This window comes from Carettochelys insculpta, chromosome 10, assembly GCF_033958435.1.
Source record: "Carettochelys insculpta isolate YL-2023 chromosome 10, ASM3395843v1, whole genome shotgun sequence".
NCBI classification, from domain to species: Eukaryota; Metazoa; Chordata; order Testudines; family Carettochelyidae; genus Carettochelys; species Carettochelys insculpta.
This window is the reverse complement of record NC_134146.1, coordinates 19,926,627-19,948,409: the sequence shown is the minus strand read 5'-3', so window position 1 is coordinate 19,948,409 and position 21,783 is coordinate 19,926,627. Positions and strand designations below refer to the sequence as shown.

Here is a 21,783-nt window from a genome sequence, read left to right as displayed (position 1 = left end):
TAATTCTGCTTTTCACCCAAGCTGCCCTCTTTGCAGTGAGCATTCAGATTAAATCAAATACCAGCAATCTTCTAACCACAGTGCCCCTGTGCCCAGGACTGGTACTTTTGCCCCATAGTTCAAAGGGAAAGAATCCAAGTGTCTTCATTTATTAAGGCACAAAGTACATGCATGTGCCCATGGGAAGCCTAGCAACAGAAAAAGACGGGTGCAGCACCAGTGAGATAACATGGGTAAGGCTTTACAAAATAACTAGTCATACCCAGATCCTAATCACCTGTGTTAATTCTGCAGAGAAAACATACCATGACAGAAGGCTAGCAAACAAGCTAATTATATTCCCTAACAGATGACCGACATAAACAAGCACCACTTGCTTTGGACAACAAAGCCAGTCAGAAGCACAGTAGTTTTCCCTCACTCCAGCCAGGTGCTGGAGGTGGAGTGGGGGAAAGGTGATAGTTCTTTCAAAAACCTTTATGGCTGGCTAAAAAGCAGGTATGGCTTGGAATAGCCATTTTAACAAGTCCCAGGGAGACAGTACTTGGCTTCACTGCTGGTGGTACAGACACATCTCTGTACTATTCAATGGGCTGATGAGATTTCTCTCCAAAAATCAAGAATAAGTGATTTTGGCCTAAGAACCTTCCTCAAATGGGCCCTGAAAAGTCAACAGACAACCACAGATGACTGACTCAAGTCTTCCCTTTCAGTTATAAAGCACCTGAACGGTTAAAAACAAAATTTCGTTTTGTTCCTTACACTAAATTTAAAGATCATCATCATCAGGGCCATTTGCAACACTACAGAAATAACTGGTTGATACTATTAAGGTGCATCTGTGCTGCAGCTCAAACTCTGCAGCTGACCCATCCCAGTGGACTTAGGGCTCAGGCTAACAGGCTGTTCAGTTGTGGTGGGGACATTAGGGGTTGGGCTGGAATCTGGGATCTAGGAGCCTGTGCAGTGAGAGAACCCCAGAGCTCAGGCTGCAGCCCAAGACCAGAAATCTAAACACTCTCTTAGCCCAAATGCTGTGACCCTGAGTCAGCTGGCACAGGCCAGCCACCATTATCTAACTGCACACATACTCAGAGATAGGCAATGTTTACCTTGGAAGAACAGGAGAAATCACACAAGCCTTTTCACTTGAATCCACTCAGAAAGGTTCCACAAGCCAGAGTTGTCCCTCATGTTCCAACTTCAAAACACACCCAACAAGCAAAAATTCCATCAGCGCTAAGTTCTTCAAGTGATCCCTGTGGGTGCTCTGCTGTAGGTCTTGCAGCACCCCTGTGCTACTGACAAAGAATTCTCAGAGCAGCATCTCATCACACCACACATGCACACTGAGCACCTCATGCTCCGGCTGTTCTGTGGAACGCGTGCATGGTGCAAGCCCCCCCTTCAGTTCCTTTTCTACCGTCCCGTGGCTGGGATGAATCTCGGAGTAGCTCTGTGTTTCTGACAGGGAACATAGAAATCTACCTTTTATCTTAGGATTAAAATTCTGAGGTAAAGTTCTATCAGTATACTACTCCTCCTACTACAACAACAAAAGTGGCAACTGCTGAACTGGTGTTTTGCCTATCTTCATGCTGGACTCCCTCAACTTTAAAAAAACCTGAAATATGCAGAGCCTGAATGCCCATGTTGGATGGGCATACCCATGCGCTAAGTGCCTGGGGGAACCACACATCACCAGCAAGTGCCATCGTTGCCTCGGCATGTGGCCAGGGCCAGGAAAGACTGCAAATGTGGCTGAAACCTACTTTCTCAGAAAGTCTGTTCGGTAAGGGACAAACCAGATGAGTTGCAGGTGGTGCAAAAGCCCTCTGACAGGGCAGCTCCATCAACCCATAAGAGCCCACAAGCTGCTAAGTCTTCTCTGGCACGCTCTTCAACAGCGTTGCCCAGAGCGCCGCGTTCCTTGATGACATCAGGGTCTGGCACCACATAGAAATGCAGGTCAGCCTCAAGCAGAATGGCTGAGGCAGAGACCAGAATAGCCATATCGGATAGCATTGCTGAGGTATCAGCTTCAGAGAAGCTACATTGGCCTACACCAGCAACAATCTAGGCTGTACTGTGGAAAAAGTCTCTCCCACGATCCAGGGACAAACCACAGGGCATGTGCATGCTGCAAAGCCCTCTTACAGGGCAGCTTTTCAACCCCACAAAGGCTCAAGCCACAATGGCTTCCCCAGCACATTCTTCATTAGCGCTGCTCAGAGCCTCTCTTTGTCTGGTGTCATTAGTCTCTGGCACTGTGGAAAAGCCTAAGTCAGCATCAGCCAGGAGAGCTGAGGAGGAGGCTAAAAACCTACAATGGCTGACCACAGGGCTGCTACAACATTGTCTGCTATTCCAACACCCAGCAGTGCTGTACACAAGTTTTTCTTTCTTTCTTTTACCTGAGACCACCATCTCAGACCAGTCCCCTTAATTCCCCCTCCCCCTCCCCCCTGTTTACTTCAGACTTATTGCAGTTGCTGCTGTATATACCTTACTGCTCTCACCTACCTATCTTTACTAGACTAGTCTTATCTGCCTGACGGGGAGTGGGGGGTGTGTGGAAATGACTGAGCACATGGAGCATTCGTGAGCAAGCCCTATTTTGTTGCAGCATTTACCCAGCACAGCACTTACTTCACCTCAGTGCTTATCGCTACTGTGCTTTCTCTACATCCCATCTACATTAGTCACACAGTGAGGTCAGATAAAGCAGCTGCTACTACTCCAGCTGCAACCTCTGCATCCTTCAAACTACCTAAGAGATTGAATACTAATGCTAACAGGGAATCTGCGTCTCCTAAGAGAGGGTGATCTCATGATACCAAGCTCATTCCAATTTCCCCGTGGGACTCTGGACAAGAGCTTGCTGGGGCTTCCATTTACTGTGCCCCTATGGTCACAATACGGGGCTGTATGACCCAAACGAGTGGACAAGCCTTAGCTCAATGTGGCTCAAAAAAGGTAAAGGCATGGCTTTGCTGGCACAGACACTGCATTCTGCCACGGGCAAAAACAGCAGGTCAAACAAAGCCCCTTGCTTCACCCCATCAGCGTGTGCATTTATGCCGCTGCATGACAAGATAAGTGTTCACAGTACTTACTGCCTGCTGCCTGTGCCCCACATACCTCCTTTTACCTCTTGGGCCCAGTCAAGGGATACCACAGTACCTTCCACTTTGTTGTTGGCACTGATGCCTCTCCATCACTGGCCAAGCCATATCTGTCAAACATAGAATCACAGAATCCTAGGGCTGGTCATCAAGTCCAGTCCCCCTGCCTAAAAAGTAGGATCAACCCTAACTAAATCATCCCAGCCAGGACTTAAAAACCTCTAGGGATGGAGATTCCACCCCTCTATAAGTAAAGCTTTCCACTGCTTCACCACCCTCCCAGTGAAATAAATAGTTTTTCCTAACATCCAACCTACACCTCTCCCTCTGTAACTTTAGACCATTGCTCATTGTTCTGCCATCAGTCACTACTGAGAACAGCCTCTCTCTCCCTCCTCTTTAGAGCCCCGCCCTTCAAGCGTTGAAGGGTGCTATCAAATCAGCCCTCACTCATCTCTTCTGAAAACTAAATAAGCCCAAACCCCTCAGCCTCTCCCCATAGGTCATGTGCTCCAGCCCCCTAATCATTTTTGTTGCCCTCCACTGGACCTCCTCCAATGCATCCACATCCTTGTTATACTGTGGGGCCCAGAATTGGATGCAATACTCCAGATGTGGCCTCTCCAGGGCCTAATAGAGGAGAATAATAATTTCTCTAGATCTGCTGGAAATGCTCCTCCTAATGCACCCCAATATGCCATTAGCCTTCTTGGCTACAAGGACACACTGTTGACTCATATCCAGCCTCTCATCCAATGTAATCCCCAGTCCTTTTCTGCTGTACTGCTAGTTAACCAGTCAGTACCCAGCCTATAACAATGCTTGGGATTCTTCTGTCCCAAGTGCAGGATTCTGCACTTATCCTTATTGGACCTCAGATAATTTTGGCCCAATCCTCCAATTCATCTAGGTCACTCTGGATCCTTTCCCTACCCTCTTACTCCTCTACCTATCCCACTAGCTTAGTGTCATCTGCAAATTTGATGAGGGTGCAATCCATTCCCACATCTGGATCCTCAATAAAGATGTTGAACAATACCGGCCCTACGATTGATCCAAACAGGAGAGCCCTCGCATCCTCCCTGTAAGTCTCTCTATCAAAGGTTGCCTCGCTTAGGCATCCCTCCCCTAGCAAAGGGACACATCACCCAGGATCAATGATGCCTCAGTGGCTCCCAGGCTAGTGGCAACAAACCTGGTATGTCCATTCCTCTCATCTGGTCCCTACTGCAATCCCTGGGTTCCTCTCAGAACACACCAGCAGCAGCAGCGTCAACATGCTGCTCAGCCCTTTTCGAGACACGCTTCAGACATCTTTCATATGTCTGAAGTTCAGACTGAGTCACACCTGTTCCTCAGTGATGACAACTCCTATGATTCATCACACACTGTATTGCAGCGCCCCACCTCTGAGGATAAGCTAATGCCATCACCTCCCTCTAGACGTGATGATTCCAAATTATTCCAAATTCTTTTTAGAAGGGTGGCTGATATGTGAGAGGTTCCACGGTCATCATGGCCTGATACCCAACATACTCATCAGCATACTCCATGTGATGCTGCAAATAAAACTGGCATTGCCCTCATGGATCCAGCTAAACATGTGGCAAACTCCAGACACCTTTTTGCCAGTGGGCAAGAAAGCAGACAAACACATCACCTTGCAGGGTGTGGAGTTTCTGTCTTTTTTACACACACCCCTGCTATTTTTGCTGCTGCCAACCAGAGGGCTAAACAGATGTTAACTAAATCCACTCCTGATAAGGAGTGAAAGTAACTTGGTAGCATGGGTAGAAAGGCCTTTTCCTCTGCTTCCCTCCAACTACGTACATCAAATTATACAGATTTGCTTGTGAAATATATGCATCACATATTTGAACAAATGTCTACCTTTATCAAATACATTCTGGATCATAAAATAGAGCAATTTGACACCAACACAAATGAAGGCTCATTCATAGCGAGGACAGTCCTGCAGACTTCCCTTGAGTATGCTGATGATGCTACAGGTTCCCTAGCAGTGGTTATGAGGAAAGCCTCATGGCTCCACATTTCAGAATTCCCTTAGGTGGTTCTGACAAGGGTGGAAGACCTCCCCTTCAGAGGTCAAAAACTCTTTCGGAGTCCACAGACATTTCCTTATGCCCCCTGAAAGACTCTAGAGGTGCCCTTCACATGCTGGGCATTCAGATCCCTGTATGAAAATAGAAACAAAATAAGAATCATGCTTACACAGTAAAGCAGTTACTGCACTTCCAGCATTTCGTTGCTTAATTCTGGTGGGTTTTTTTCCAATGCATCCTGTTTATAAACACACTTAGGCTGTGTCTACACTTAGGAAAAAACTTCGAAAAGGCCATGTTAATGGCCAAATCAGAGAATACTAATGAGGCACTGAAATGAATATTCAGCACCTCATTAGCATGCCACCAGCCATGGCACTATGAAAGTGCTGCGTTTTGCTCATGCGCAGCTTGTTTACATAGGGGTCCTTTTCAAAAGGACCCTGCATACATCAAAATCCCCTTACTCCTGTCAGCCAATAGGAATAACGGGATTTCATTGTTTGCAAGGTCCTTTCAAAAAGGACCCCCATGTAGACGAGCTGCACACGAGCAAAATACAGCACTTTCGAAGTGCCGCAGCCAGTGGCTTGCTAATAAGGCACTGAATATTCAGCTGATAGAAATAAGGGGATTTCAATATTTGCATGGCCTTTTCAAAGTTTTTCTTAAGTGTAAACACAGCCATGGGGTGACATTAGATAAGGCAGCAGCTGCTGTTCCAGCTGCAAGCTCTGTGACCAGTAAACAATCTAAGAGTGTAAAGGCAGACAAACAAAGTCCCCCTCACCCGAGAGAGGACGATCCCGCTACTCCAACCCTGTTCTGTTTCCTGTGAGTGCTCCAGACAAGAGTTTACCAGAGCTGCTATCATCTACCATCCCCCAGAGGTTGCAAGACCTGGCTTCAGTGCCCAAACGGCTGGACAAGCCTAAGATTAATGTGGCTCAAACACCTAAAACCATCACATCCCTGATGCGAACACCATGTCCTGCTACTGGCAAAAATAGCAGGTCTAACAAAGCCCAGCGCCTGACCTGTCAGCATGTGCGCCTATCCTACTGCATAACAAGGAAAAGGGTACACAGCTACAGCACCACAACTGACTGGCGACTCAACCCTCAGGATGCTTATCTCCATGTGCCCATCCAGCCCGCGTACAGGAAATACCTCAACATTATGGTGGGTGGACAATCTAGCACCTGGTACTTCCCCTTCTACCTCTCCACTGCAGCAAAGTCATTCTCTAAAGTACTGGCAATAGTGGCAGTTCATCTGCACAAGCATGAAGTATGCATCTCCTCATATCAGGATGACTGCCTGATAAGAGGGAACTCCCGGCAACACACACAAAACAGCAGTTTGGAAACAAATAAAGCAAAGGAAGCAAAGAAAAGTGTAAGTTTCTTAGGTACACTCACCAGGCCACCCTTTGAGCTGCTAGCCATTACACCACTACAATACCTATCTACGAAGGTGGCTTTCATAGTGACAATAACATCAGCAAGAAGGATAAGAGAAATCGCAGCCTTCATGGCAGACCTGCCTTTTACCAGACACAAAGTGATATGCAGGCTCCTGCTCATTTCCCTAAGCCTCATGCCTCCTCCACGGAGGCTATATTAATATTATACAACCTTGGTACAAAACTGGCACTTGTGCTCTCCCCGAGAGCACTAAAGGAAACAAAGTCAGACAGACTGTGGAGTGGTCAGGGCCTTGTGCAGGAACAGCTGTTTCAGCACAACGCCTATCCAAGAAGATTGCAGATTCCATACACACTGCATACCAACTCAGTGGCAAACAGCCACCACAGATTATCAGGGATCACTCTACATGGGCATTGGCTGACACAATGGCCTTCCTGAATAATGGGCTGTTAGTTGACATATGCAGGGCAGCCACCTGACCCTCAGACCATGCTTTTGCATGGTACTATGCTTTACAGAAAGGGTCAATACCTGCCACAACTCTAGCAGAGGTGGTCCTTTCTTCCTTCACATAAAAGACTCCAATACCCACCTCCATCCAATGGGTACTGCTACGGAGTCACCTGAAGTGGCGCATCCACAGGGATCACTCAAAGAAGGGGAAATTACTCACTCTATGCAGTAACAATGGTTCTTGGAGATGTGTCCCTGTGGGTGCTCCATTACCCCCACCCGCCCATTCTCCCTTCTACTTGGAGTCTACAGTGACTTCCTATAGAACAGGAACAAAAGCAGGGTTCGCACCACACACACATTCCACAGAATGGCCAGCGCGAGAGACATTCAGCGTACATACATGGTGCAATGAAGTACTGCTCTGAGAAATCCTCCGATCAGCAGCGCAGGGGCACCACAAGACCTAAAGTGGAGCATCCAATGGGACACATCTCGAAGAACTATCATTACCGCCCAGTGTGAGTAACTTCCTCTTCACTTTAAAATGCTGCGAAAACCCACGTGGCCTCATTTCAAATCCATGTCAACCCAATTTACAAAAAGCTCAGCCTGGACTTCTTTATATTGAACCATGTGGCTGAGTTTTGATTATGTAACCGATCTAGAACCCAGTCAGGTTGACGCGGTTGGGTATGGGCTTAGAAACCATGGCCTCCCGTTCTACTTACTATTTAATGTTGTGTTTGTCACTATGGAGATTCTTGGCTTAATGCTGCCATCTTTACTACAGCAAAACAAGCCAGTGTCCAGCTTCCTTTACATGGGGACTGTCTGAAAATGAAGAATGAAAGCAAAGAAAAACATATAATAATAAATGTAAACTAAAAATGCCTTGTCAATAGGGTGACCACATTGGCTAATGGCAAATACAGGACACCAGCCTCTAGTGATGGAGGGCTTCTATCCCCACAGTGAAGCACCAGGGATGGGGCCTCACCAGCAAATTTTCCAAAGGCAGAAAACTATTCTGAAAATTTTTAAAATACTTGTCGCAAGTATCCTGGTGGATGTTCATTTTCTGTATTGAAATGAGTTAAAAATTATTGTGAAATATGAGTCAGGAACATTTGACAAGTTTAGCAATTCACAATTCAAAGTGCCTTTTGACAACATGCAACTTGACTTAATGAATGTGTAAAGAAAAAGTATAGAAAGCTATCTGAATATTTTTGTTTCAAAATGAGTAAGTTTTTTCAGAGGAAGCTAACTTTGATTTTTCCATTCATCTGTCATTGCTACATCTTATTTTTACACATTTTTCGTGTTAGCATATGGCTAATACATGCTTTCATCTAGGCCAGATGGTCTCATATGGTGCTCTGAGAATTCCATGCAAGTGGACTGAGGCAACATTATTACGTTTTTTAAAATAAAGTGCCCTTATCCGAAGCATTTTACAATACTTAGCTAATGGTACAAACAATATCGGGAAAGATCATTAAGCGGTCCACCAAGACCCTGAGCAATTCTCAAGTGACCTGTGAAAAGACAAGGATGACAAAAAACAATCAGGGTACCTAATTTTATCTTCATTTACTTATGACTTATCTAGGAGGATGAATTAAAAAGAATGAAAAATGGGAGAGGCGGAGAGAGGGAATATTCTTTCTTGCCTACATCCCTAGGGGCCCCAAAAACGAAGATGAGCACAGGGCCCTTTGAACTCTAAATCTGCCCCCTGCCTCAGATGAAACTTTATACAAGAGCAATTTATGCTTATTTTCATATCTCTATATATGCCTTAGGCTAAGCATTTTGTTATGCTTCAGATATGTCTACACTTGGAACTGGGGGTGTAATTCCCAGCTTGCTGAGAGTCATGTGGTATTTCATCTGAGTTAGCATGCTACAAATAACAGCACAGCCACAGCAACACAACCAGGTTGCCACCCAGAGTTTGCTCCAGGCTGCCTTTTATCACTGCCTCTGCAACTGCAGCTATACTATTTTTAGGGGGCTAGCTGAACAAGAGGTGACGCTGTTACATCTCCATGAGCTAGCAATCACACATGCACACCATCTCCAGATGCAGATGTAGGCTAAGATACAAGGTGCTATGTACAACCAGACTTATCAGAGAGCAGAAAGCAGACAATTGGGAGAGGGGCAGCTGGAAAAGGAGAGGAGGTAAACTATTCCAGTATATCATCCAGAGACACAAAACCAGCTTCCCCATTGTTAGCCGGTGGCCGGGTAATGTGCGGTGAGGTACCAACTATGCCCTTGTTACCATCCAAGTCTTTAACTGCTAGAGCACTGAACTCTGTGCAGTTGACAGCCTGGGCCAGGCTGACGGATTCCCCTGGGTCCCAAACACCCCAGTTTTTCACTGCTAGAGCAGGGAGCTCCTAGCACTCTCACCTATGGCCAAAACAGTTAAAGTTCTTTTTATTGTGCAGGCTGTGTTGCAGTGACAAAGAGTAACAGCAGTCAGGCTCAGATCTTAACTAGTTACAAGTTTATTTAAGCTACAGTTGCAAGCGTGCGGTTACAAAAGGCTATTGTCTACTTCTTATATGCTAGCAGAGTACAGGTGTTAACAGGTTACATTACAATCCAATACAAAGATATCTGTTACCGTCTAACACAATGATATCTTAATACAACAACATCTAGTTACAGAGCTCTAATTCTTATCTGTGTACACCAAAAGGAGACCTTAATATGGGTACATTTTACCCTCCTTAATATGGGTATATCTTATCCTCCTTGCGTCTCTCGATACCAGCGTAGCCAAGCCAGGATCGGTCACTCAATTCCGCGGAAAAACGAATACGAGGTTGGGCAGCCCCAGTTGCGGACCTTGGGAGGCAATCACCTGACCCAACCAGCAGGCAGTTGGTGGAAATGCACTCAGAGTCAGAGTGCTGCCGGGCCCATCTTTATACCCCGTGGGTCACGTATTCTCTTTCTTATCTATGGTGCCAGATCGTACTGGTCTGTCTTTTGCGACACCAGTTTTTACAAGGGCAATTCTTACTTAATTTGCACTTGTAAGACAGGAGATAAGCAATTTGGGAGTACAGGACATTCTTTTACAAGGGCAGAGATTTCTCTTCTAGGATGGTGTGTGTGTGCATCAAATCTATCAATGCCAGCTGGGGTAATTTCCTGAGGCCCCCCTTATTGACAGTTGGCCTGCTAGCCCTCTGTGTTTTGTTTCTCAGGGTCACAATGAACCAGCACATCTGGGCCTCAGTGAGAGACATCAAAGACTGTGCTGTCTAACTGCTGTTCAGTGCCCTGTGTGCTCTGAGGCACCCTTAGAGGGGAGGCAAAAGCTGGTCTGTGGTGGGGGGGTGGTTTTGCCTGGCTACACCCATGAGGAAAAGATAAATTTTCAAGATTTGTTACTCAGATGGATCTATTCCAATTAGGTACTGTGGCAGATCGGAGTCTGCAGCCAACAGGTGCTTGGGGGAAGGGGGACATTTTGGGCATTGGAGGAACCCCTTTTTGTTCCCCTTGTAAGTTCCCAGAAAGCACAGTCCTGTAGTCTGCATAGGCAGCTGGGGCTCACTGGGGTAGCCAGCATCAGGCTGGAGTGGAAGCACCTGGGACTAATAAAGTCCTTCAGGCTCTTCTATAAAAGGCTTTCCCCAGGAAGGAGGGGGAATGGTGCCCAGAGACAGCAAGGCTGGAGGTGTGGAGAGTGAAGACCAGACCACACCAGACCCAACCAGCCACGCCGCGCCCCGAGCACAGCACAGCGACACAGTACTGGGGAAAGGTCTCAGAAGGTGGTGGTGGGGTGAAAAGGCCCAGGGAAAGAGCTCTTATGAGGCAGGGCCAAAAAGTTCCACTGGCTCCCTCCTTGCCTAGGGTCCCTGGGCCGGAGTCCAGGGCAGTGGGTGGAACTGGACTCCCCCTCCACTCTCCCTGGTAGCGCTGACCAACTGGGGTAGGGCCAGAAGAGTTTGAGGCAGGAGGAAAAGGGAACCTCCACCACCCCAAATTCAGACTGGCCTATGATGAACATAGCTTGGTAAAGGGGGACCTCTTGCGTTTGGGAAGTCCCAGGGCAACAAGGGGTGGGGGGGCCCTCCCTGAGTCTGAGGCCCACAAGGAGCTGCCTGGAAGTGCAGGACCCTTTAGAGATGGTCGAGTGGTTTGTCGCAGTACATGCATACCATGTGCACAGCTGTTGGAAAGTTTTACCCTAGCTGCTACCCATCGGGTTGGGAGCCCACTAGCACAGCACTCTGTATGTTACCCTCCAACCTAAACACTCCTCAGTTCCTTCTTGCCAGGTACTCTGACCGTGAGGAAGGAGGGCGATACCAGCAACGCATCTCTAAGTACTGAGACAAAGGTGAATTAACCATTCGTTCTTCATGAGCTTGCTCAGATCTAGTCCAATTAGGTGATTCACAACCCTTGCCTAGGAGGAGGGGGCAGAGCCACTGCCTGGCTGACTTGAAACCTGTGGCACCTAAAGGCACATCATATCTCAACTGTTGCGTGATACTATATTAGCCTCCATATGTATTAAAGACTTAGGGCACACCAGTTTGGCTTTCTTTTCCCCTTGGTCTTTAGTAAGAGAAGGCAGGAGGGTTGAAAGCTGTGGGTAGTGAGATCGGGGGATGCTATTTTTCTTGCTGTTTTATTTGGGGGGTGGGGTTAGTTTAGTGTGGATTGTTTTAATAGGGCAGTCCATTTGTATTCTGCACAACTGTGAAGACCAGCAAGCTCCAATTTGTCAAGTACCTTTTGTGTGACGCAAAAGCCGCCATTATTGACCTATGGGAAATTGCCCTCGGCTAGGAGAAATCACTGTGAGCACAAAGCTCAATTCTGGCTCCCTCAACCTTGGAGTAAGGAGGCAAAAGGGGACAGAAGAGCGGGGGCCAAGGCACATGGCTGAGGGAAGCTCCACTCTGCCCGATTCTCCACTGATACTAACTTCTGCTTTAATTTACACTGGTCCTGCATAGCGAGCATCAAGAGGCTGTGTCTAGTTCCCCAAAGGGGCTCCCCTGCAACTGCACCTGAACAGAAAGGACAATGGACCCCAACAGAATAAATCTTTGTATACTTTACCACTGAGCAGAAGGAGACACATATAATTCAAATGGGAAAACAAGCAGCATGTCACCTGGGTGGCTGCCTGCCAGGCCACAGCAAGGAATTCGTTTTGCTTCATTTTCTTTTGGAGAGGTAGATGTGGAAAAATCTGTCAGCTGCATTGACGGATCACTGTGTTCTGAGGGAATGCAGTCGAGAAGAGGTGCACCCGCATGTAAGAGTTCAGTTTGATTAGATTACCTATAAACTGCATTTCCATTTCCAACTGCACCCTGCAATCTATTGATCTCTCTTGGCCTTTGCTTTCTCTCCTCCTATGTTGCACAACCACCGCAATTAGCACCTCTCGCTAAGTTCAGATTCCACTTTACATATGCATCATTGCACACAAACTAAATAGTTTCTGGTTAAAAGGGGCTCCTCTTCTGGAAGCTGAGCATGTGCAAGAAGCTGAGGAGAGAAGTTGCCGTGGAGGCTGTGGGCGGAGCAAGCTCAAAGAGGTACAGAAAGAAGCTCCTGTGGGCAAGGAAGGTGATGGGGAGGGCTGTGTGGAAGTGTCCCAGGGAATCATAGCTGTCACTCAGCTATTACTGGAGACATTTGCAGGCAGCAGCTTTCACAGGGTCTTGGGGCTGGAACCCAGAGAAGAGGGTGGGCCTGGGTTCCACACCCTCTCCCGAGGGCAGCAGAGAAAGCGAACTAGTTGGTAAAGGGATTTGTCCTGCCCTCTACCCCTTAGAGGAGCCGCAGACTTTGGTTTCCTCTCTTTTCCCCATGCTGGCCAATGATGAGACAAAAAAAATAGCAAGCTGGGGTCCTAGAGCTTGAAGCTTTGAAGAGTCACTTGCAGCTCCAAGAGCTGCTGCTGCTGCTGACTCCAGGCTTGGGGCCGGAGGCTGCCACTGCCACTTAAACAAAAAATTAAGTTCAGTTGCATGCCAGTGAATGAACTGAATTTAGTTTGTTGTTTAAGTGGCAGCAGCCACAGCAGCTCAGCCATAGCAGGACAGAGAGCCCCAGAAGAAAAAAAGCCGGCAGGGTAGGGAGCCGCCCCTCGTGGGTGGAAGGCTAAGTCAGCATAAAAGCTGCAGGGAAGGGCAGCTGAGCTTGCCCCTGCCAGAGCCACACAACTGCTCCAAGACAGAGGTGGCAGCTGTGGGGAGCAGCAGGAGGCGGCAGTGGCAGAGGCAGAACTGTGTCAAGGTGAGTTAAGCCTCGGGGTGAAGGTTCGGAGGGGTTAATCCTGGGAGCAAGAGGGAGGTGGAGGCTGGTTAAACCTGATGATGGGGAGCAGGGTTTGTAGCATGGCAGGGTAAAGCCTGGGGAAAGGGGGAGGATTTGGGAGCTGAGGTGGATAAAGCCTGGAGATGGGGGGGTAACAACTTTCTAACTGGTACAAAAACAAGCAGTCCTGTGGCACCTTATAGACTAACAGATATTTTGGAGCATAAGCTTTCATGGGCAAAGACCTGCTTCGTCAGATGCATGACTGGGGGTGATTCAGAGGAGGGCTGAAAGAGGAAGTCTCAGAGTTGACAACGAAAGCTTATGCTCCAAAATGTCTGTCAGTCTACAAGGTGCCACAGGACTTCTTGGTTTTTTTTGAAGATACAGACTAACACAGCTACCTCTCTGATAACTGGTACAAGTCATTCTGTGTGTGCTGTTCTTAAAATAGGGGTGATAAAAGCACTGTTTGACATTATTTATCAAGGTCTGTATTGTATTCACATGCACTGTGGCTCTTGAAGGATTGATTTTGCAACTGAATTTGAAAAAATGGCTCTTCTCACGATTTCAGTTGCAGACCCCTGGCCTAGAGAAAGTGCCTAAACCAAGGCTGCTGTGAGTTTGAGGCAAGCAATCCACCTGAAAGTGCAGGATCAACCAAGGCTGATGAGTTTTGTCCCAGTACAGACTGATGCATGGGATGTTGGCTGGCCCAGGCCACCTTCCCTCTGAAGGCACGAGACATACTTTCAGGGTCTCTTCCATTGGGACACCCAGCAAAGCCAGGAAACCTGTTAATCCCATTCTGTCCATCCTAAGAGAATCTTTGGGGTCTTATTTCCTATGCCACGCTACCTGTCCCCTGCTGCTGGAGCATGATGGGAACAATGGGGCAATTCATGGCTGTTGCAGTAGGCCCTTCAGATCCTAAGACCTGCGAATCCATTCAGAACAACTCTCTGCTTACACTCACACCCCACAAACATGCTCTCTGCAACAGTGCTCACACAACTTGGGTGTTGAAGGTCTTAGCATTCATTAAGTCCTCTTGCAAAAAAGCCAGATTCCTCCAACGCTTGGCAGGCTATGATGGATTGGGACTCGACCCTGCAAGGTGGGTAAAAGCTGCTCAGGAATGGTCATGAACAACCCCAATGGCCGAAATTGCCTGGGAGAAACAAAACTCCTGCTGCTAGCTATCCGAGGTTCCCTGTAGCTACTTGGGTGGGTGGGGCAAGTCTGCTCCTCTGACGCTGTCAATTGTTTACAAATGTTCTCTGCACTAACAGTGCCTCCCATAATTACCACCATAGCTGCTAAACGGTACAAACAACTTACTCGTCCATCCTTTCACAGGCAGCATGCCATTTGACGCCGACTCCATCCTTTGCATTGCAACAGACAATCACTGTAGCATGATGTAATGGGTGAAACTCAGCTAGTGACAACAAACAACTCCTATGGAAGCCCCAGGGCCAAACTCAGACATGATCTAGCTATTGCACTAAGATACCCATGACATAAGGTTCAAGTTGGTGAAGTAGCATTGGATGTTTCGTGGATCTGTAAAAGCAGGTTACACATGTGATAAGACAGAATAAAGCATAGTTTGTCTATCATGATGATCAATATTGTCTCATTCATTTGTACTTCTCATCTGTCTCTAACCACCCATTGTCCCTTGCTTTCAGATTGTAAGCTTCATGAAGCACAATTCATCTTTTTGTTCTATGTTTGCACAGCATCTTAGCAAAACAGGGTTCTGGTCTATAAATAGGGTGGTTCAGTCCTATGATAATAGAAACTACCACCACCAGGAAGGCAAAAGATGAACTAAAATCAGAATAAAAATATAGATAGCTGAAAATACTTACAAAGGCCTTCCAATCACCACATCACAGACTTGCTTCTGCAGCAGCAGAGACCTTGTATTAGATTCGGACCTCAGCTAAACTAGCAGCAATCAAACAATTCCAGTGACATGAATGGAGATATTCTGCATTTACATTAGGACATTTCAGCTAAGATGAGCTTCTGGTCCTTGGGCCAGCTCCTCAGAGGATACTGATCGGCATATCATGACTTCAGAGATGGTATACAAACTTACCAGCTAAGGGTCTAGCCCTCTCTCTTCCCCTCAGTTCTTTGCAGATCAAATTACAGGGACAATGAGGGTCCCAAAATGGGCTAACATCAAGCTGGATTTATTAGACAGACACGGATCCCGGGAAAGCATGACAATTTTAATGATTTTCTCCAGCGTCTTCAATAAACACATTAACGCTAAAAGAAAAGAGGAGCATGTGGTCCTTACACAGTTGTTTCTAAAATTGTAAAAGTTAGGTATGCACCATTATGAACGAGTTTGAAATACTTTGTGTGCAGTCTATTTTCTCCAAATCAGCCAACAGTCTGCACAATGCAATTTATCTTGTCAATTCGTATAAACACTTAAGTTTACTATCTACAAATCAAGAGGGGCCGTATGAGACGTCCGGGGAGGGGCAGCACCTCTGGTGCGTGGGACTTGTCATGTTTCTTTGGGGGCAGCTCGTGCACCTTTGATCCCTACCTGGCACTCAGCTCTAACCTGTAGCATGTGCAGCAGCCACACTCTGATAAGGCACTTCAACAGGTGGGCTAAGCCGGGTGAGGGTAGCCGACAGCTCTGAAAACTTGGAGATAGGGACTTGCCTCTCCCAGCATGTGAAATTGGCTCTGGTGGACTGGACAGATATAATCAACAGCTGTAGGGTGCGAGAAGAGTTTGTGACGGTCTCACGAGAGCAGTCCGACCCCTCTGTGAACCCCTTAGAGGAGTCCTGTACAGAAGCACGCTGCCAATACTTCACGGCTACACACTGCAGAACAACTCATCCTGCCCTACAACACCCGCGAAACAAGGCGCGCTTGCCAAGACTTCAAGGCTACGCTGGCAGTAGGCCACAAGAGATAGAGAGAAGGAATGCATAGGCAATTTTAGGCAATCTTATGTTAATGAGCTCAGCCTTATCAGCTAGTGTTAGGAGGCCCGTTACACAGCCTCTCCCCGAGCGAAGCTCTGGTGAATCGGGTCTTCCCCCACAGGTGACTGCGGCGTCTCTGGGGCTCCCGCCACGGGTGTCACACGCTTTCGATAAACCAAATATAGCACTCGCCTTCTGCGTGCAGCCTCGTTTCTGGGGAACCCGAGCCTGGTTGGCTACAATTGGCGCAGCGAGCAGGGTTCTCCAGGTACGATGCCTTTTCGGTCGAAAGCAGGGGAGGCAGGGAAGCCAGCACTGTCCCTGCAGCACATATCAGGATGGCACTTGACAGAGCGATGGGGGCTGGTAGCGACCAAGTCCACAAGCTACCTATGTGCAGGCTTGGAACTACAATTCCCAGTGGTCACCTCCACCTGTTGCTTCGCCCCTCCCCCATTGCCACAGGACTTTGAAGTAAACAGAAGATGTAGGCTCAAAAATGCAAATAACCACTTATTTGCATATTCACATGAGATCTCTCTGCCAGCAGAAAACAAGCAGAGTGTTCTGCCAGCAAAAACCCCCTTTGCTCTTAGCCCTTTATGCCTGGAAGAAGTCAGAGATAAGGAACTTCTGAAAAAGGTGGTTTTTGCCAGCAGAACCACATCTACGCTGCTTGTTCTCTGCTGGCAGCAGTCTCTGCTGGCAGGGCAAGCTCATGCTAACTAGTGAGTGAATATGCAAATGAGCAGCCATTTGCATTTTCAAGTCTGCTCCTTTTCGTCAAGCTGCCAGCACTACAGTTCACTGTAGCCCTGGCCAGTTTCCCTTGTAGCGAGACACTGCTACTCTCCACAGCTGCTACTTCACCCTGACCGGAGCAATGAAACTGGAAATCTCTTAAATCCAGCTACTTTAGCCACTGTTTTATTTGCTTGCAGTGTTTTCAAACTGTAAATTGGCAGTTTGGTTCTTTAACAGGCCTGTGCTACACTAGCCCAGCTGAAGATGTGGCCACCTGGAAGATCTCAGAGCCTTACACCACACTTAAGTACATGTAATTCTGTTAATGTCAGCTGCCTGCCAGAAAGACCGAGTTCAGTTCCTAGGGGTTGTCTGCCAATGATGAAACCAAGCGGCTTGAGACCCCACCCAGTGAACTGGGACAATCTCACCCCACCTGCTAGGTGCCTGTAAGGTAGTTCTTCCCCTCTCCAAAGCACAGAGTCTGAGATACAAACAGCTTGTTTAAGAACAATAGCCTAACCTAAGCTTACACAGTGACACATGCAATGCATCTAAACAAAGGAGAGATAAACCATTAACACGTACCATCCCAACACTTCGTAGAACCAAGTCTCTTACTGAGAGCTCTTTACCTTTACCCCTCCCCCCACACACTTATAGGGTGTACCTCTCAGAGTGCAGTCCAAGACCCAGAGTCCACAGATAAAAACAAAAAGCAGTCAAGTAACACTTTAAAGACTAGCAAAATAGTGTATTAGGTGAGCTTTTGTGGGACAGACCCACTTCTTCAGACCATAGCCAGACCAGAACAGACTCAATAGTTAAGGCACAGAGAACCAAAAACAGTAAGCAAGGAGGACAAATCAGAAAAAGATAATCAAGGTGAGCAAATCAGAGAGTGGAGGGGTGGGGGGGGGGGGGGAAGGTCAAGAATTAGATTGAGCCAAGTATGCAGATGAGCCCCTATAGTGACTCTCAAAGTTCCCATCACGATTTAAACCATGTGTTAATGTGCTGAATTTGAATATAAAAGCCAGCTCGGCTGCTTCTCTTTCCAGAATGGTGTGATAATTCTTCTTCAATAACACATATACCTTTAGGTCATTGACAGAATGCCCCATTCCATTAAAATGTTGACTAACTGGTTTGTGGATCTGGAGTGTTTTGATGTCTGTTTTGTGCCCATTGACCCTTTGTCTAGGAGTTAGAAGGCTGTCACTAGTCCACAGATACATCACCATGGCAGTGCTAGCCATCCATTTGTCACAGCTTCCCACTGGCTGCGGGTTTGGCCCGAGGCAAAACCCTGTGATTTCAGCTCTTGGTGACCTCAGCTGCCACCCTGTGATTTCAACTGCCAGTGATTTCATTCTCAGTGTCCACCAAAGCAGAGTCACATAAAAGATACAAACTCTAGTATCCTGCTCTATCTTTGAATGGGGCAGGGAGAGGGCGATTCAAACCAGGCTTATAGCTATATGGCCAAAGCTTAGGCAGGGCCAAGGCACTCAGCCAGCTGGTTCAACCAGTAACCCTCCCTCTTGCTGCTTTACAATGCTTTAGAGGAGGGGAGCTCTGTACAATCCACTGTCTTATGCAGTTATGACTGCCCTGTCCCCCATAACAACTTTGATCATTGGTGAGACTTTACAATTCTTATACCGAGTGTTAGCAAAAATTGTGATTTTACAACAATGGTGTTTTCAATACACAAAATTCCACTGCTTCTTTGCAAGGCATTACATATACACACGTTTACATTTTCACACAAATGATCTCTAAGAGACATTCCTCCATCCTTCGACAGCATTGAGCTCCTGCTGGCATGTTCCTTCCATCCACTTAAAACATCTTTTGTAGTCAGACAAATGTATTCACTACTCATCTCCTTCAACTTCCTCCTCCAGATCCACTTCTCCAGTGGCCTCCACAGGAAGTTAGCTCCACCCAGCAGTTGGGAATAGATTTTATATTGCAAGCCATTGAAATAATTTGGAACCAGCAAACTGTTCAGTAACATTTGGTATCTTTCCACTTGTTCTCCCTCACTTTTTCAGTCCACACACAGCGAATTAGATGGCAAATTCTTCAGGAAAGGGATCATATTGATCACCGGAATGTTTGCATAGTGACTAGCACAGCATGCTCTAGACTTGGCTGGATGGTGTCTTTTGGGCCAGCCTGAGTGCAAATAACTAATATGCAAGGATTAATTTACTGTTCCTTTAAAACTGTTTTGAATTAACTGCAACAGGAGTGCTGAAACGGAGCCAGCTGGGCAGACTTTCAGGAAGGCATCTCTAAAACAAGTTAAAAAGTAGGAGGCCAAAACTGAACAGGAGTACTATAGTAGCTGGAATAAGAGAGGAACAAGGACTGAACTAGGAGAGACCAAAACGTCGAATATTAAAAAAAGGCAACTACACGAAGGCAGAGCAGAAGAGAATATAAACAAGCCACGGAAGACAAGGTTGGATTGCATCTTAATTTCAGAAATCCACAATGCAACAAATGCAATGGGAAAGGGGAGGAAAAGAAAGGGAGAGAACTTAAAACTTGAGAGAACTAACCAAATGACAATGAGGACAGGGAAAGAATAGCATGTCTGGAAAAAGCAATGAACTGAGCTGAGGATCTTGGTGGGGAAAATGGGTAAACAGAGGTGTTGTTGCTGTCTGGCACTCAAGGGAGTTCAGAAACTTTCCAAAAGCAGTGCAGGAACTTCATTAGACTAAAAGGAGGTGGCAATAAAAGGAAAAGTGCGGGAGACACATAGAGCTTTCAACTTTTAATCAAAAATGTAAAACTCATCAGGAATGATTGTCTATCAGATAAGTTGTGCTTTTTTTTGTGCGCGCGCACGCATGTGTGCATGCACCATGCATTTAAATTCTTGAGTAGCACACTTGAAGAAAGACTGCCTGGAAAAGAAAACAGGACACACTTGTAAGAAACCTGAGCCTGGATTAGGAATTAGCCCAAGCGTGCACTGCAGTGGGTCTGGGTATAGTCACTGGAGTTGCCAAAGTATAAAAAGAAGGATTAGATTAGCATTTGTGGAGACTTGAAGAGAATAAAGTTTAAGTAGCTGGGAAAAAAAAAGATTGCTTTGTTTGACCAGATACTAGCTGTCCAGAAAACATGCATGAACGCTTGACTTGTGTGTTAGCTATGGGATAAAGTTAAGATTTTGTCACAGACCTTTTTGGTAAAAGCCACAGACAGGGCATGGGCAACAATGAAAAAAAATTCAAACCCATAATCTGTCCCTAACTTTTACTAAAATTGCCTGTGGGGGGTCTGGGTATCTTCTGTGGGCTGGGATCTCCAGGGCCCCCCTGCATTCTGGGAGTTGGTGCTCCAGGGTCCATCTCTGTGGTGACTACATCCTGGCTGGGAGCTGCATAGGGCTCCTGTTATCTGGGGCACCCCACCGCTGTCAGCCTCCACAAGAGAGTGAAAAGTAGCAGAAAGAGACCCATGTTAGTCTATATACTATCAAAACAAAAAAGTTGTCCAGCAGCACTTTAGAGACTAACAAAATAATTTATTAGGTGATGAGCTTTCATGGGACAGACCCACTTCACTTCTTTTTTTGTTTTCACAGGAGGGTAAGGAATAGGGCGACCATATGCCCCATTTTGGCCAGGACAGTCCCTTTGTTAAACCCTGTCCATGATCATCCTGACTTTTTTTGATTCATGAGCCATTTGTCCCATTTGCTGTTGCTGACTATCATAAAATCCTAGGGCTTCAAGAGCCTTCAGGAGGTCATCAAGTCCAGCCCCCTGCCCAAAGCAGGACCAAACCGAACTAAATCACCCCTGCCAGGACTTGGTCAAGACAGGACTTAAAAGCCTCTAGGGATGGAGATTCCACCACTTCTCTAGGTAACGCATTCCAGTGCTTCACCATTTTCTTTGTGAAATAGTTTCTCTTAATATCCAACCTAAACCTCCCACACTGCAACTTGAGACAATTTGCTGTTACCACTGAGAACAGCATATCTCCATCCTCTTTGGAACCCTGCTTCAAGTAGCCTGCTATCAAATTCCCTTCACTCAACTTCTGCAGACTAAATAAGCCCAAATCCTTCAGCCTCCCCTGAGAAGTCATGTGCTTCATTCAGCCCCCTAGTCATTTTTGTTGCCTTGTGCTGGATTCTCTCCACTACCTCCACATCCTTTGTGTAATGACATGGCCCAGAACTGGAAGCAATACTCCAGATGCAGCCTTGCGAGTGCTAAATAAAGGGGAATAAATCGCTTCCTGAGATCTGCGAGAGGTGCTCCTATGAATGCACCCCAGTACGTTAGCCTTCTTGGCCACAAGGCGCATGTTGGCTCATATCCAGCATCTTATCCACTGTAATCCCCAGGTCCTTTTCTGCAGAACTGCAGTTTAGCCTGTCAGTTCCCAGCCTGTAGCCCTGCTTGGGATTGCTCTGTCCTATGTGCAGGACTGTGCATTTGTCCTTGTTGAACCTCAGATTTCTCTTTGCCCAATCCTCCAATTTGTTTAGGTGTCCCTATACCTTATCCCTCCCCTCCAACATATCAATACTGCCCCCTAGTTTAGTGTCATCTGCAAATTTGTCAAGAATGCAATCCATCCCCTCATCAAAGCCATTAATAAAGACGTTGAACAAAATCAGCCCCAGAACCGACCCTTGAGGTAT

General features: G+C 46.8%; 1 protein-coding gene across 2 annotated transcripts in view; it reads left to right on the top strand.

Annotated features, from left to right (window-relative positions):
* The first annotated feature begins 13,344 nt into the window (after positions 1 to 13,344).
* The window catches only part of SLC19A3 (solute carrier family 19 member 3), a 29,053-nt gene continuing 20,614 nt past the window's right edge, over positions 13,345 to 21,783 (top strand). For both annotated transcript variants that reach the window (XM_075004122.1, XM_075004123.1), the window contains exon 1: positions 13,345 to 13,365. The gene's annotated coding sequence lies outside the window, so the exon portion shown is untranslated. The remainder of the gene's footprint in view (positions 13,366 to 21,783) is intronic.